At 42.4% G+C, this 11,313-nt stretch overlaps 1 long non-coding RNA gene across 1 annotated transcript; it reads right to left on the reverse strand.

Annotated features, from left to right (window-relative positions):
- Positions 1-211: 211 nt before the first annotated feature.
- Positions 212-8,445, reverse strand: LOC122462310. Its single transcript, XR_006284787.1, has 4 exons — positions 8,030-8,445; positions 6,405-6,474; positions 1,253-1,372; positions 212-490 (listed from the first exon to the last, which is right to left on the reverse strand). It is a non-coding gene; the product is annotated as an uncharacterized LOC122462310 (long non-coding RNA).
- Between the last annotated feature and the right edge of the window lie 2,868 nt (positions 8,446-11,313).

Here is an 11,313-nt window from a genome sequence, read left to right on the forward strand (position 1 = left end):
TCTAGGCAAACAGAAACGGGGGCCTTTATATATATATATTTAGCTGGCCTGGGCTTGTCTTAGAAATTAGTTGAGGTTTATTTTTTTTCCATGTATCTGGTATTGTGTTCTTCCACTGATTTGACAGCTATTACAAAAAACATCACAAAAATACAGGATCAGTCCTTCTCTATATTAATGTATAGTTTTCATAATAAACCCACTTAAATTGGTAAGTTCTGTGTACTTGTTAAAGTGCCAAGTACTTAGGGTTTTTTAAATTTAAAAGTTGAAAAGTTCAGACAGATTCCAAATATATAAAAATAATTATTTAGACTACTGTATCTAGATACTGCATAACATTTGCTGACTCCAAGGGCTTACCATACTGCTCCTCACACAACCAAAACTCTGTATAGCAAAGAAGGATGCACACAGTATACAGGATGCTCTTGGGAGGGTCTGTGTATTGCTGCCACAAACAGAGGTGGTATGGATGCGTGTCCAGATCCTGCCATGGTTAGCACATGTTTGGAAATTACAAGGCTAGTACACAAACTGATTGCATGCTGCTGCTTTTCTATGCTCACCAGCAATCCCTCAGGCCCACCCACTGGAATCTGCTGGCCAGGGTAGGATCTGACCCTCAGTGTTTAAGTTCACTGCAGCAAATATGATAATTTTACCATCACTTAGTAATGACTACTGACTCCAAGCCATTAATTTTAGCTGTCCTCCCACTCCTGCTACTTCCTGGCCTGCATAATTCAGGAACAAAGGAACTAGGATATAGATGAGAAATGATATATACTGCATCTTACTGGAACAAGAACTTTATTCAGCTCCTCTGGAGATTTGGGGGAACTCAGTGGGAGGAAAATGGCAGAGTTTTCTTCTTTTCAGGCCTCTCTCATGGTCTTTCCTATGGGAGGTGGCAATCTGAATTTGTACCCTTTCCATTGGCCTGGAAAATAAGTGGATGGGTGTTGCAAAGACTTATTCAGCCACAGATGTACAGTAGACTGGAAAATATTTTCTTGTTACCCCTATGGCTCTTCTACTCAACAGTTGGCTCACTGTCTAACCCCAGTGTATTTTATATAGATAACTTTAATAAGTTTTCTACCTTTCCGTGTCAGTATGCTGTACACAGAGAATCAGGTTTCAGGAATATTATATCTTGTCTAATGGGCATAATGCTCCCCAAAGTATCCCATCAGTGGCAGCAGCAAATGGGCAGAGGGTTTCTTACCCATGTGTTGTCAAAATCTACCTGAGCACTGTCTTCACAACAGTTTCCAATGCTGTTGTCATCAGTGGAGCAGCATCAATGAGCCATAAGAGGTGAATGATGTGTCTTGTTTGGCCAGTTTAGATACAGCTTTAAAGGAGACTTACAAAGAAGAAAAACAAACAGATTCAAATCCTTTCTTACTTCTTTATGATGTTTAAAGTGTTCAAAACAAAATGACTTTCAGGATTGCTCCAAAGGGTGTGTGTGAGAAGAAGGGTTGTTGGGGGGGGGGGCATATCTTTTGAGGACGGTTAAAAACATTCAAAATTCAGGTCTTGTCTACTCTAGAAATGTATGGATGAACTGACATCTAGTGTCACTACGTTATCAGAAGAGATCAGAGACTGAAAGCTGAGCTGAGGGAAATGAATTTTTGTCAGAATGTTTAAAACATTGCTTCTTGTTTGGTTAAAAATCTGATGCCTCAGATGCTTGGAGGAAAGGACTTCTTCAATTAAGGGAATGTCTACACTGCACAGAAAAGCCCCTGGCTCTGAGTTTCAGGGCCCAGGTCACTTGACATGGGCTAGCAGAACTTAAAATAGCAGTGTATACTTTCCCACTCAGGCTGGAGGCTCGGCTCTGAGACCCTTCCCCCTCATAAGGTTTCAGAGCCTGGGCTCTTGCCCATGTCCAAATCTCTACGCTGCTACTTTTAGCCCCAGAGCACCGGCCCCATGAGCCAAGTCAGTTGTTCCAGGCTCTGAGACTCGGTGCTGTGGGTTTTTCTTTGCAGTGTACACATACCCTAAGGCATTAAAGAGGAACCAATTCACAGATGAGATACCCATAGCAAAACCTGTAGCAAAACCAGAGTTGACATTCTCAATACTCCAAAGGGTGAAAGAAAATATAAAATAATGAAAGGGGGAGGGAGAGAATAAAAACCTTTCATATTTACACATTAAAAAAAGCATTTGCAGATCACCTTTAAAATAGCCATGGAAAATCAGTACAGCTGAAAGCCCAATGTGAGCCAGATTCTATACTGACTTATGCCCCATGCAAGTGAATTAGCTTCACTAGGATTCAAATGAAATTTGAATTCATTGAGATTGCAGGGGATATATGTCAGCTCAGAATTAGTTTAAATAGTAAAGCTATTTTAACGATTTCAGTGGCTTAATTACTGGTGTTGACAGGATGGTTCCATCCTTGGGGATATTACAGAAAACTGAGATTCGGTTCTGCTGCTGTCTGTGGGATGAAGGTCCGGAAAGAGCTTACACCAACTGAAGCCAATACAATTTGCGGATCCTCAGCACCTAACACAAGCAGGCCCTGTTACAGTTCTAGAAACATTTTTCCTGTTTGTCTACACTCGGATTTATGCTACTTTTAGCATGGATTCAGGAGAATCCATTGCTGACCATTTCCTCATTTGTTGACTGAGAAAATTTCCATTGTTATTATACAGTTTCTCATGAACACTTTGTCCAAGAACAGTGCTAAAGAAACCTGAGTGGTTTTATTGCCCAGAAATCTGAATAAGTTACCCCATAAAAAAACGTTCCCTCGGGGCACCTAATGCACTTAGAGTAGCATAATGCAAAATGAAATAGAAGAATTATACTGAAATTAAAATAAACGCTTATGGAATGTTAGACTTAGTCCCATTACACTGTGAGATGGATGGGTCGAACAAACAGTTTAATAGCATAAGGCACCCGATAGGAAAAATAACGGTGCTCAGCATGGTTCCTCCATCCAGTGAACAGATCATCATTATGATAATTTTTATAAAGACAACGAGCTGGTGAATTGATTTTATTGAGAGTAGCATTCTCACGAGCTGGGCTTTCAGTGAGAAGCCTTATTGCTTAGATGAAAATGCTCCTATACAGTCCATTTTTATGGTAACTCTTACAAAGAATAATGTGCATTGAGTGTGCCAAGGAAGCGTATATACCCAGTTCTGAGAGCTTGGGAACCCAGCTCTATATCCTCTCGAATCAGATCATTATGCATTTGAATGTCTTTAAAAAGCCATAGAAAGTGGCCTGTTCTGAGCATATAAATTGGTTCCCGTCATTTAAATCCTGAATTTTAATCTCAGCTGAGGTATTGACTCTCTCTCTGGGTTTGGATAAGTCACTTATCCCCTGGGTAAAATAGATAGAAATGGGAGGGGGAACACTCACCAGACCTGCACCAGCCAATGAAGGGAAGTTGTGTGGGAGCCAGTTGTGCAAGTAGGATTAACTTCTTACCATGAATTTCTGCACTCATGGGAGGGACACAAAGGGGGGTGCACGTCACCTCCCATGTGACCCCCCCATGTGACTCCACCCCACCCCCAGCCCCTGTACTCTCCCGTCCGGACCCCAAGATCCACCCCATGTTACCTGGGTTGGGGGCTCTGTCCTCCTCCTGCTGTACTGGAGACTTCTGGAACCACAGCAGCAAAAGGAGCAGAACACGGGGCCATCTGGTGGCCCCACACAGGCAGCTCGTCCGATGCCTTCTGGCAGGGCTGCTGTACAGACCTCAGACAGGAGACAAAGCTGCGTGGAAGGGCTGGGGGTGGTACAACCGTGCTGGAGGAGCTGCCGGCATGGGGCCACCAGGTGGCCCGATGTTCTGCTCCTCCTGTGTCTTTCCAGTACTGCGTACTGGCTATAGATATCTTACTGGTACGGCATACTGGACCACCATACGTGCACAACTGTTGGGAGCACTGGTTATTCAAGCCAGGGAGAACACAGAGGATGTCCATCTGCTTTTAGCACAGAAGAGAGAGGGACATTCCTCTACTCCCCCTTGCTTTAATAATTGTACCCACCCCTATGCTTCAGAGTTTCCCATTTGTAAAACTGAAGTACAGTACCGACTAATGTGGCGGGGGAGGGAGGTCAATAAATTAGGGCTACAAACATACATTCTGAGTCACCAAGGGCCACACGCACATTAATGGCTCCCTGTTTCCCCATTTCTCCCTGCTAAATCTAGTGGCAGCACTAAATTTGCCAAGTATTTGATCTTAGAGAGCCCTATTATGGCTGGCGCCTGTGAATGGACAGGAGAGAGCTCTTCGTGCCATCTCCCCTCTTACATGCGCCAGCCACATTCTGGCCCTTAGTGTAAAGCACTTTGATGAAGAAAATTACTAAGAATAATTAGGATAATGATCTGAAGGCTCCATTCAGATGTTTTAGTGGAGGATTTAGTGTACTCTGCATTTAATATTCATGAACAACGGCTAATTGATATTTGAAAAGCTATCAGATCTTCCACTTGGGGTCAATGAAACAAAGGAAATACATGCTGGCCGAGGTCCTTTGCTGTGCAAGTGATTTCAATGGGAGTTGAGGAGCTTAGCACCTCTCAAAAGCCACTCAGAATTTCCCAAGAGCAAGTGCCTACTGTATATTGGAACCGTATGTTTTTTGCTTGAGGTTAATATATTTTTCACTTCAGTGTTGCTGTTGTATAAATTTGAGGCTACTGTAAGCAATCCAGACATGGAGAAAGGATTCTAGCCACACACATAAAATTTACTGAAGTGTTCTTGTCAGTTTGGTGGCTACACAGGGAGAATCACCAGAGGCTAGTGAAGAAATTAAATCACTTTTCAGCATGGACAGTCAGGGCCTATCAGTGTCAAGGCTGAGTTAAAAGGCGAGTGTGTAATACTGCTCTCTAAGTAGACAGCTTTAGTTTCCAGAGCTGTTACCCTTTCGTGTTTCATACCCATTATAAATAAATATTTTTTTTAAAATATGCCTGGGTCAAGAAGTTATAATAAACAAGAGTGTATGCGCATATATTGCCAAGAATGACCAAAGTCAAAGAGGATATTTTCTACATATAAGGGTAGGATTTAGGCATCCCTTCATATCTGTAACTATTATAATAAATGCCTGGAATATTTGCTTAAATGTCCATGTTTCTAGGGAAATGAACTTTTAATAATGTTATAAGAAATTATTTGTGAATGACTGACTTTTTCCCCCTTCACAACCACATACATTCATAATATTCTATTCCATTAATCAATTATTAGTCAACTTTCAGAATTATTTCCTCTACTGATCCTCAGCTATATAAAGTAATGATATTACCCAAATAACAGTTTTCCAGAGAGCTTTATGAAACAGCACTTTTAAATTGTTTAAATGCCACTAATAATTTATATACTGTTTTAATTGCAAAGCGGAAGTATTGTTAATTAGTTTAAGAAGCATCTTGCATCTTACCTACCAACATAATGCAAATTTATAGTAGACAAGTCAAATGTTCATTTCCTGCTAACTGCATTGCTATAATCATATAAATATGCTAAATCTTTTATGATCTTATTTAATTTAGAGAAAGAAAACAAATAGATGGGCACTAAAGGTAGGCAAATTATTTCTGTGTTTTAAGAGTTTTCTCTTGCAATTCAAGCAAAGTTCAATTATTTAGAGTTTATTAAACTGTCATCCTCATACATTAAAATTTAATCTTGCAACAAACAAATAGGAATTAAAAGAAAATTCAGGGTTGAATGGTGAAAATGTGAAATGTGAAGAGAAATCTACATGATTAATACATGATTGCTCTTAACACAGCACAACCACTGAAGACATTGGGTGGAAATTATGGGGAATTATCCTTACCAGTGAGGATTACTTCATATGCTGTGTATTATTAGTAGTAGTATTAATTATTTCCATTGTGGTACCCCTAAAGACTGCAAACCAGCATGACAGTCCTGTTGTGCTAGAGCTCCAACCCTCGGGTATCTGCCCAATGCGGCTACTCAGTCTGAGCGCTGGCATGAGAATCTGGCCCAAGGCATAGTGGTTCTCAGAGTAGTAGGGATGGATGAGTTGTGATGTATTAAGTAATTGTCCCAGAACAACAGAATAGGGATGTGCACTAGGAGACACGTCTTCTAAGGACTGGAAAACCCCACTTATTGATTCAAGTGCACTGAATCCAAAACCCCTCAAGCTCTGAGAATGTTTGTGGCATCTTTACTACTTCAAAAGGCTAAATTTATACATTTTATCTTCGTTGCTAATTTCCACGTGTTTAGCTTTAATGAAATTTTATATGTTTGGATTTGGTCTTATTATTTCTTTCAGAGTTCCTTTTTCCAGCTTTTCTGCAGAAAACCCTACATCATTTCCCTCCTCTGAATACTTACTCAACAGCTGCACTCCTCTGCTGTCTTGTCCTTGCTGATTCCCATGGCTGTCTGCTTTTTCCTGGAACAGCTGTTGTATCAGAAAAATTAATTAAGTTTTTCCCCTAGTTCTCAGAGCAGCTTCTGTGAAATAAACCCTTTACTTTTACAGGGAAATAAAATGTATTGAGCAAGTGAAAGACTGTAAAGAGAAAGAACACTTTCACTCTGAGCCTGGATTCTATTATTAGAAAGCTAGAATGCTAAGGTTGATTAGATCTGCTCAGTTATTCCAGATGTGTGACAGGAGTCACTATGCAAATCCTGACACTGGAGGGCATGAAAAACAATGTGAAACAGAAATGTGTCTTCAGAGTGTAAGGAATCAACAAACAGTAAATTCCACTTACGATACAGACGCATTATATCATATAATGCATAATGACATTAAATGCTACAAAATTGCCAAAAAAACATGTAAAGTATTCCAGAGGAAGCCTCATTTATGAAAGTCGCCCACTACCCCATCCAGTATTATCTGTTTATAGCATCGCTGAGCACTGGCCTGCATGATGAAATATTTATCCCATGAAAGCACTGTGTAATTAAAAAATGGGGAGACTTCCAAACTACAAACTTGTTTTTGTGAAAAACAATCTCATTTCTGCAAGCTGTGAAAGAATCAAGGATTTTAGATGATACACTCAGTGTGAAATTCACCCCTCTGCATGAAGCCCAAGTACTCAGAGCTACGCGAGGGGAACTAAGATGTGGAATGTGAGTCAGTAAAATCCCCTATATACAACTTGCAGGCAGGCAGAATGACTACAACTGGGCTGGAAACAGAGGCCACAGTCCCTTTGCACCTAATCTACAGGTTCCCCAATGGAGGCCTCCAGGCAAAGATACTCAGAGCCAGTGCAGAGATTACGCTTTGTCACAAAAGTCAAAGAGAGACTCCTCCCCATGCACCTACTCCACCTATCCTCCCAAAGTCCTTCATAGGCCAGCCCTTGTACTTTGGTGAATTTCATCCACTGGGTCAGATTCTGTATTCCTTGCACACCCCGGGCTCTCTCTGAAGTCAAAGGGAGGCTTGAGTATGAAAGGAAGACAGGACTGACCCCTTCATGCCATAATTCCATCCCCCCCACCCACACCTGCCTTCCCTGTTACTACCACATATGCAGCATGATCCAAGTGCTGGTAAAAGATTTACACCACTACAAATCTTTATTCTACATGTAACCCTTCTGCCAGGTAGAGTTGACAGCAACAAGGGCTGGGTTCAATATCTAAGGATTTATCTTAACAATACAAGACAGAACAGGCCCAAGCCCCACACAGTAATCTGGGAAAATGTAACACCATCCCTGGGTGTCCCCAAGAGGCAATACTTCCCCACTTGCAAGCACCGAGTCTGTGTGTAACAAAAGATAATTTTTATTAGAAGGGAAAGGGAACCCACCATTAATTTGGGAAAACACCACAACCACATTCAAAGCATGTGACCATAAGCAAACCTGGCCCCATAGTGCATTGGGCAGTGTTCTTTGCCTCAGTTTCCCACTTGTGGTGGAAAAATCTGATGAACAAATGTCTCTTTAACACATCACTCCCCTCTTCCTCCACTGAACCCCACTCACAGTTGGATGTTCTTGGTTAGTGAAGACCCAGAGTGCAGAGGTGCATTCACAGGGTTTACCTCTCATCTCAGGGAGGAGTATTAAGCAGTGCTTCTGCTGCTCTTGGCCACTGTCTCTCTGCCACCACTGCTTGCTGCTCCCATGTCATCTTCTAAGGTTGCACCACTTAACCCAGCTCTCAGTGATTTTAGCAGATAGGAGGGAACCTCACAGCCAGTGCAGTCTCCACATTCACTGTCCCCACACAAGGTCTAAAGCTTAGGTCCTATACCTGCCCTGATGTAAGTTCTAAGAATCACTAACCAGAAACAAGGACTCTACTGAAACCAATCAGTTTTGTCATTAAACACTGGAAAATGGCAGGTCAAACAATGCCTAGGGCATTTTAAGCAAAAACCCAGCCTACCACACAGAAATATCTGTCCCCCTCCATTCTTATCGTCACTGGACTATGGCATCCCTATGCCCTGCTTAGCAAGTGAGGTTCAGGTTAGGATGACCTCCCTCAATCAGGGCATGCTAAGCACAGTTCTGTAGCTCTTTACTTGTACAATAAGGATCACAACATTTCATTACCCCTGCATTCACATACTATAGTGATTTGTGACCCAAAATCAGAAAAAAATGGTCATTTTGGCAAAGCAGCTCCATCTGCTGCGCACCAAGGCAGAGTAGGCATGTCTATGCAAACATGGTCTGCTCCTGAAGTCTTTTTCCCCAGCTCATCACTAGATGTCAGAGGAGAGCTCAGTCAGATCCTGCTTACACACATGATCATCTACATAGAGATAGATATAAAAAGCTGAATAATTTTAATTGAATATGAACTCATCTATTTCTGATATAGCTATTCCTAAAGCTTTACACTAAGGACAAGCATTATCTTTATTAGTTGAACATTTACTGAGCAAAACAGCATTAGCATTCCAGAAACTGATAACCAAGCCCTGCATTTATGAACGCATTTATTTCAGCAAACAATTATTTGAAAACTTGCGTGTCTGCTACCTTTGATAAAGGAATTAACAAATAACTGAAAGTTATTTTTTCCAGTGATTGCTTGGATTGCATGCAATGCTTCACTTTGAAAATCTTTTCTACGTGCTAAAGCTATGCCTGCATTAGTGACAATAGATGTGTCCATGCTTTTGGTTGTGCCATCACCCCCTATCGTGCACATGTCTGCAGGTAAGTAGAGGGCAAGTAAGCTAGCATGCCTGAGGAGTGTGGGTAAGTACATGTCAGGCTGTGGCACAGCCCTGGACATGTGCTAGCGTGCAGTGTGGATGGGGGCAAGCGGCATGTATGAGGCCCCAAGTTTCAGTAGTCCCCCATTCCCACAATGCAGTGAGCCCTTTCCTGCCTTACCCTTACCCTGGCCCCCGCTGTCATCAGAATAGCTTTCTGCTACATTCTTTTGATCAGTACAGGTGAACAAGGATCATGTTCTCAGAGCAGCTGCCTGGCCGCAGATCATACTCTGGTGCTGATCAACGTGTGGTCAGAATACACTGACCTCCACGACTTTGTTTGGAGTGGCAGGAACATACATCTGCACCAGGAAATTTCATGGAGGCTGGAGCCGAAGGTCATCCAGCGGATTCCAGCCTAGTCCCATGAAGCACATGAGACTCCTCTCTAGGAAGGTAAAAGACTCCAACAGTCACTCTGGGGGCAAGGGGGCGGGGGAGATTGTCATACATGCCCCTTCTACAATGAGCTGACCAGGACGCTGTCAAGGGCTCCCAGTACAGAGCCTGAAGTGGCTCATGACCTCCTCCTGAACCCAGCCAGCCTGATGGGTTGCCGATGAGGGCCAGGAGGCAGCAGGATGATGCCCAAGACCCAGAGGACACAGAGCATATCATTTTCCATCTCTACCCAGAGGACCCAGTTGAGCAAGCCCCCTTGGACAAGCTCAAGGAGGACACAGCTGCGGGTCCAGAACTCAAAGTTGGTAACCTCACCAACCCACCACCATCCCCTCTTGCTCTGGTAACACATTCCTGATTTTAAGCCTAGCGCCCACTCCACTCCACCCTGAAATGGTCCCTGAGCAAGATATGGATCTAAACCAATTTTATTGATCTCCATGACCCACTATTATACATTTAGCAGAAACAACAAAACAGATTGTTAAGGCACAATTATTGTGCCTCTGTATCTGTGCATTTCTTGGCCAGCATGCAGGCAGTGAAGGTTCAGGGGCCACGTGGTTTGGAGGAAGAGGGAAGGAGGGTGTGACTGTTGGAACACAGAAACCCCTTTGGGACTGCCACCTGAAGTGCCTAGACTACCTCTGAGCCTGTTTTCCCTGACAGCTTGGGATTTCAGTACCTTGCCTTGTTTGAGCCAGACACGCTTGCCCGCTGCAAACACAAATCCAAGTCTGAACCATATCCCCCACAAGCTGCAGGCTTAACTGAAAACAGCTTAAGAAGTGCTCCTGTCTCCAGCACTCAGATACGAACTCCCAATGGGGTCCAAACAACTATGTCTCCTCCAAGATTACACCTGTCACTTCTGTGGGAAAATCTGCAGGGCAAGGATTGGGCTCCTCAGCCATTTAAGAACTCACCAATGAACGCCCTTGACAGACATCATCCTCGCATCGAGGGATAGCCAAAGAAGAAGATTGTATGTAATGTTAGCACAGATGGGAAAATGTTGACTTCTCGGAATAAATGGAATAAGTGAGATAATAGTGATGTGTCAAAACCACTGTTCTTGTGTAATCATGTAGGGCACTGCAGGTTATCCTGACTCAGCCTAGTCCTTGTCTATTTTATTTGGACTCTCCCTGGGCTAGATTTAATATTTATTGCCATCATGTACGTTTTGGTTACCTGAAATAATTCCAGTTCTAGATAATACTCAGAATTTCATCAGATCATACCCAAGTTTGCCCACAGCAGTAATTTTATACTTGAAAGAATTCTACCTAATCTATTTAATTTGTTGCATTCAGGCTAATCTTATTGATTTAAAAAATATAATCAAATTAACAGGTGTGCTCAATATTAATCATTAGAACTCTTTTACAGGTTTCAGAGTGGTAGTGAAATATATACATATAACATTTTCCCATCTGTGATAACACTACATACAATCTTCTTCTTCGGCTATCCCTAATATGGTGGAGCAGGAGATCGGGGAGATGGTGGATGGAAACAGGGCAGAACTTTCTGAAATGATGTAGCAATGTTGTTTTTTTAAAAAATTAAGTGTTTACAATGTTTCAAGGGGGCGGTGGGTTCACTTCCTTCCAGGGGCTACATTACCAG

The sequence above is a fragment of the Chelonia mydas genome, chromosome 1, assembly GCF_015237465.2.
Source record: "Chelonia mydas isolate rCheMyd1 chromosome 1, rCheMyd1.pri.v2, whole genome shotgun sequence".
NCBI lineage: Eukaryota > Metazoa > Chordata > Testudines > Cheloniidae > Chelonia > Chelonia mydas.